We start from the raw sequence: 6,956 nt of genomic DNA, 5'->3' as shown, positions 1-6,956 counted from the left end.
CCAGTATTCGAAAGCCAAGGGGTGACAGGTGCAAGCTGTATCTTGTGAAGCAACGCGGCTTGTCGAGCATGTCATCCCAGGCTGACAGACACTGGATCCCCTTTGAATGACACCAGAAGCTTAGCCAATTGTTGAAATTGATCATTTTTTTTTATACTGAGGTATCATTCTTGGTGAGGGTAGGATGCCACTCAGGGTCAGGGTCATACCCACCTGGGCTATATGATCAGAGAGCTCTTCCATGCCTCTTTTCATGTAATTCAGGGAGGTACATCTCAGGTCATTCACACCAATATGAACAATGACAGAGTCATATTTGTACTTGTTCTGGAGTGACCTGAGTGTTTGTGTTATGTGGTGGATTCTGGCTCCCGATGTTGTGCAACTTATAAACAAAGGTACAGAATCTAGGCCTAAGGAAGTCATTGTTACTCTGAATTTGGCATTCATCAGACCTATCATTAAGTACAGTGCCTCCTTTGGTATGTACCTAACCAGGCATGGAATGTCCACAGAGGTTCCTCACTGAAAGAATACAGGGTGTAAGTAACATGTCCTATGCAGACCAGTTCATGGCCCTATCCATGTATTCTGTCTCCTACAGGCTGTTGAGGGGGGATCTATGCCAGGCATACAAGCATTGTCAGACCCCACTCTGATGGACCTCCTGTATATCCACAAAACAAATATCACCAGAATTACCCACTCAAAAGACTTAAACCTTGTCTTTGATAGAAATAGCACCTGCTGGAGAGACAGTATGTATCCCAGAGACTACACCTTCTCTGGAACAGGCTCCCTATCCATGTGGGGTAGGGTTCCTCCCTAATTGATTTCAAGTGTAACTTGGACAATTGGATGTGGAGCAGGAAATTCATCCCTGGTTTGCCTCCTGTGTCTCTAATGGGCACAGGTAGCCTGTAAATGGTTCATCTCCCAGGCCCCTGCTTATAAATGTTTCACCTCACTAGCCCCTGCTTACACTTATCAAGGGTACCAGAATTTGTCAGAGATTTGGGATGCATGGCTAGGCTTAACAAGACTCTTGTGGTTGTTGCCCTAATGAACACCTATGATCCCATATGTTGCCCTTTTGCTTGAGCAAGCTCCAGTATCTCATGAATCATCTCGGGCTAATATTTGGGTACAAACTGGTTGCCATAATGCAGCAGATATGAGTATACCACATTCTGGGAAAGAGTAGTGTCATAGGTAAAGCAACATGAGTAGGAGGGACCTACAGGGACTGCAGAACTTGATCATAAGTTCATAGGTTCATAGGTAAGTACTAGGCTATCTGCCCAAGGGCATTTATAAGCCTAGCCAGAGTGTGTTGGCTTTTGCCACCCCCTTAGATTAGCTCCATGTTCCTCTGACCAGCAGAGCCATTAGTTCCCTGTGCCTCTGTCCAGCAGAGCCACTTCAGATCCTATTATCTCAGTCATAGTGACAGAATGTGCCAATAGAGGTGAATTTATTATCTGAGTTATGATGGATGTTATATGTATATTGTTTTCAGATTCATTGTGATGATTATTAGCATTTTTAACTGATACAAATATGTGGCTGGAGAATATTTTGTGTGAATTTATGTTATATGATGAATAAATGTAAATAAAAGTGCAATAAAGAAAAGAAGAAAAGAACGGAAAGAGGACAAAAAGAGGAAGGAAGAAAGTTTGTGCTACATTTCATTCAGTCTGTTTGCACTGGTAGCTGAATGATCCCCTTTGGCCTCCAAATATCTTACTGCAGGAGAGATGAAGCCTTTAGTTTCTGACATCAGTGCAGATGCCCACCAGCCTGTAGTTTATATGGAATGCTTTCCGATTGCTATCCATCCAACTGTATCATTATTCTGCTCATAATTTTTGCCACCTCAGAAATCACATATAGTCTTGGTAATGTCACATTGTGATATCATAAATTAACTAAATCTGCAGTGTCCCAGTATAGACATCTGAAAAAGGTAATGTCATTATAAGGGTCATTAAAGCCAAGCTGCTACTTCTTGGGAGATTGCCATAACTCAAGGATGATTACTGATATGGCATAGTAAGAACTCATCTCAATGGCAGATATGGCAACTGGAACCAGAAGGTAATTAAAAGCTGAAGCCATCTCTCCAACTTTCTCTCTCTCTCTCTCTCTCTCTCTCTGGCTTCACTTCTCAATCCGCAGAAACATTTGCCAGTCAAGCATAATAATACACTAAAGGGGTTACAGGCCATTAGTTGCTAAAGAGCTTTGGCCTGAGCTATTGTGTGATTTGATTCTCAGTTTATACAAACTCAGTAACTTTAAGCAAGTCATTTAAAAAGACAATGATCAAGAGTTACCCCTGAAAACAGTCACTTCTGGCTAGTGGGTGCATGTAGATAAAAAGGTAATAAAACTAAAAATTTAAATCTATAAAGACATCACCAGTGCCTTGTCATGGGGGTAAAGCCTGGACAACAGCCCAAATGATCCCCCTGATTCAATTAGCAGCTTGGGTGTCTAGGATGCTGGCATGGGTGAATGGACATGTCAGTCCTTCGGTGGCACACATTCTCAGACACATCTTTGTGTTGTCCCTCATGGAGGCTAGGGAAGCACAAGGCATATCTACAGTAGGGGTCAGGGCTACTGCTGAGGTCATTTGAAGGTATGTCTGAAACTCCACAGAGAACATTGTATGTCACTCCCTGGGTTAGCACAAGAGCACCCAAGGGTGAGCAGGGAGACAAATAGGAAAAAAAAACACTCCGATAGCAGCAGTATGATGCTGTCCCAGGAGTCCTCAATGTCCTTGGTGGCTCAAACCCTAATCAAGTAAGTCTAGGGCAGTAAGGAAGGGTAAGTAGACCTGGTGAACTAGGAAAGGTACTGTGTCCAGTTGATAGTTGTATGTGAGAAGAAAAATAAAAATGCAGCAAAAAAAAAATTAAAAAGGCTAGAGTGATTTAGCTCACTTTAGTTTTTTGCCCCAGAAGAGGCATAAGTCACACACACACACACACACACACACACACACACACACACACACACACACACAAACACCACTCTGCTACACTATTTATTCTGAGTAATATACATTTTATAAATCCAGTTCAAATGGAGCTGAAGAACAATTTTTTTTTTCTTCTCACTAAAGCTGAGTGACTGGCTAGTAATAGCCATTTTTTATATGTATGTCTGTCTGTCAAGACAATAGGTGGTTGTGCATTTACCAATGTTTGCTAATTGCACACACATACATAAACAGACACACACACACACGCACACATGCACACACGCACACACGCACACACACACACACACACACACACACATGCAGACACACACACACACACACACACACACACACACACACACACACACACACACACACACACACACACACACACACACACACACACACATAAGTCTCTAAGCCTTCATTTCAAGGAACATGCTTAAAAAAAAAGCAAATACTACAGAAAAAAGTTAAAAAAAAACAGTAAGTATGAACTCAGCAGTACGAGGTACCCATAGATTGACTATGGTATTGTCTATAAAACCAGTTAATTCTCACTCTCTAATATAGCCACAAAGAAGTCATGGACACCTGGATTAAAAATGGGGTATAACCTGGCAAACCTTTTTCCTTATACAAAATAGAATGCTTTATCATTGCAGTTATTTTTTATTTACTTGTTTCTCCTCCATTAGCTGTCTCTGGCCATAAATGATCTTGTTCTTTAGCTTATGGGGTGAAAATTGAGCAAGCTTCTCCTCACGCCCTATCCCATCTACTCTGGTTCATGGGACCAGTAGTTGAGTCTTATATCTTTGATAACCACTGGATGAATCATGACCTTCCCTGGCAACTCAATCCAAAGAAATGTGTCTCTTCTCATACAAAGCTGTCAAACCCACAAAATAAAGTAGATACCAAACTAACACAAAGATCATTGGAACAGACTTTTTTTTTTGCATGGCTAAAGCCACTCTGTACCCTTCTATCTTGGTCATTGCACCCAATACCTCTTGCTACTTCTACATAGTGACTCCACGGTTACATAAGTACAGAGAAATGGGAACAATCAGTAGTCTGCAAAATGAACCACTTCTTTTTATTTTATTTATTTATTTATTTATTTATTATTTATTTTACATTTGTTAACCGGGAAATTCCGACTGGACCAGGTCCATTTTCAGCGGAGGCCCGGGGAGAAAAGCTCCAGCATCAAGTTATACAAATACAGTACATCCAGCATAATACACAAAAAAGGTTACATCATGTATGTTAAGCATAGTAATATAACAAGAAATTAATAAAACACTCATGGTAAAAGAAGATATAGAACATAGGTAAAAGACAATGTCACTTACAGTACATCCAGCATAATACACAAAACAGGTTTTATCATATATGCTAAGCATAATAATATAACAAGAAATTAATAAAACACTCCAGGTAAAAGAACATATAAAACATTGGTAAAAAGACAATGTCAGTTATACATTGGTAAGAGAAGAAAATATATCAAGTAAGATTCTACGTTAAAAGTACCCTTTCAGATGACCAAGCGGACAGGGGATCAGAGATCCAGCATGTGATCAGAGAGGAGTTTGGGGAGTTAATAGTAGTATGGGTAGGGTTATGTGATACAAGGGCATAACCAGGTACTAGGAAGGTGTGATTTGAGGAAGTTTTTGAATATGGATGTGGAGGGGGCAGTGGTCACGGATAGGGGAAAAGAGTTCCAATTTCTGGCAACAGTGTGGGAGTAGAGCGCTTTCCCTGCATTATTGTTAGCCTTGGTGATGGAGAGGAGAGATGTTTCACTGGATCTTAGGTATCTGTTTGCAGTATGGACAGTAAGTAGGTTGGATAATGAGTGTTTTTTTCACGATATTTGAGAATGCTGTAGCTGTGCCCAGCTGGTGATAGTTAAGTAGCTGTGGTAGCTCAAGCCATTTAAGTTCTTTTAGTGCAGCACAGTGATGGGTTCTATAGGTAGAGTTAGCAGCAAACTTGGCTATTTTATTGTTGCATGATTCTAGTTTGTCTAGGTCACATTGTCTGATTTAGGTAAAGATTGGTGCTGCGTATAATAGAGTTGAGAGGAGGTGGCTTTTTTTTTACTTCTTTTTACTCAACAATACAAAAAAACATAAATCCATCCTGTTGATATATCATAATATTCCACTCAACAGGATAAAATATCAATGAAAAACTATTATTTGTTGAGGAAAAAATACTAAAAAGAAAATTGAGGTTACTAACATCAGTAAAATGGGAGTGCTCTTCTCTTATGTCATGTTTTATAGTTGCTGTCACTCTCTATGAGAATAAACATCCTTCATCAAGTTTCATTCAATCTAACATTTTATGAACTGCATGCAAACACCATCGGCTCATGTGCCTGAAAATCCTGCTGGTCTCCTAAATGTCAAACTCTGAAGGGTACACCGCATTTACTGGTTCTTTTCCTTCTAGGTTATCGCATGTTAATTTATCTGGCTGTTGAACAATACCTATAAACATTCTAATGATTAGTGTAAAGAACTAGTTAAAAAAGTAAGCAGTTCTGCCAGACTCATTTACTTATGCTGATGTTTTACGAGTAGTTTCAATCATATGGATTAGCCATAATATCTCTTTGTTGCTTTTAACAGATATGTCATATGACTGTTATTAAGTGCAGGCTTTTTAATGTTTATAGGCCCCTAGGGGCTGGTAGCACTAGCTTTTGATTGATAGCTAGTTTGTCAAATTGATCTAGCCCTTCTGTTGCTTTTTATTATTCCCTGAAATACATTTGAAATGTAATCAATGTCTGTTACTAATGGACAAGAACAACTCTGGGGAAACCATTTTACACACCATTACATTCACCATAATTGGGAACCAGTATGCAGGAATGAGCAGAAAAGAACTGAATCAGCATGATTAAGCAAGCTTTTGGTCAGAACAGGTCAAGATAATTAATTGATCTGTGGATCTATCTTTCATTTGTCTGTTTTTACTATAAAAAATAAAACCAATCTGATGTACCAAAGCAGAGCCTTTCCTGTTCCTTAGTATTTTGTAATAGTTTTCTGTGAAATGTTTAGAATGGATGCCAGTTCAGTATGAGTGCCAGGCATTTTACTAGATGGCATGTCTGTTAGACTGGAAACTTTAGAAGTAGTACAGCTTGGCAGTTAAGAGTACAATGCTCTGCACATGGAAGGTAAATGGGTTCTGTAAAATAGTCAAAAGGTACAAACACCTCTGCTCTCTGCTGTCACTAATTGTTCTGGTTGTTCCTGAAAGAAAAGAGAATTAACTCTGTGTGCTGCTTTGTGTAGTAGTTATAATAGTTTGGCAGTTTGGCAGCACATATACTAAAATTAGAATGATACAGAGAAGATTAGCATGGCCCCTGAGCAAGGATGGCATACAGATTCATGAAGGATTCCATACTTTTTTTTGTTAAGCAGCAGTAGTAGCACCTGGCACAGATACAAGCTGAAGGCACAGTAAATGGAGGCATTAGAGCAGCATCAGATGGAGATAAAAGTATATCAGCTTCACAGTCTGAGGGTGCAGAAGCACCAGCCGCAGACCCTGCAGGTTCGGGTACACTGCTGCCAGCACAAGAGTGCCATCTACATACCAGTAAGATGTTAATAGGCTACTTCCCTAATGAAACATGTGTGACTAGTTTTACCACAAATAAAACTGAAGTGCAAACAACATACTATTGACATTTTTGCATAGGCTACCTTAATTGCAAAAGCAGGTGTGACTGCTTTACCACTACTAACCCATAAGTACCGGCTGCATACTGCAGACATATTTGCAGACATTGTTTTAATGCAGAAATGCGTGTGGCTGTTTTACCATTCCTAGCAAAGAAGTAGCCAGCTGCATGCTGTAAATGTTTGCAGAGGTTGCCTCACCACTGAAAAGGGAGAAACTGCTTTACCACTGCTAACACAGA

The 6,956-nt window shown here is 39.9% G+C and overlaps 1 non-coding gene across 1 annotated transcript; it reads left to right on the top strand.

Moving 5' to 3' along the window:
* Positions 1-6,332: 6,332 nt before the first annotated feature.
* On the top strand, positions 6,333-6,440 carry LOC122807331. The gene has a single exon (XR_006365641.1). It is a non-coding gene; the product is annotated as a U6 spliceosomal RNA (small nuclear RNA).
* Positions 6,441-6,956: the final 516 nt, after the last annotated feature.

Source organism: Protopterus annectens, chromosome 7.part0 (assembly GCF_019279795.1).
Source record: "Protopterus annectens isolate FY-2018-M chromosome 7.part0, PAN1.0, whole genome shotgun sequence".
NCBI classification, from domain to species: domain Eukaryota; kingdom Metazoa; phylum Chordata; order Ceratodontiformes; family Protopteridae; genus Protopterus; species Protopterus annectens.
Note: the sequence above shows the minus strand (reverse complement) of the source record. Positions and strands in the feature narration are given on the sequence as shown.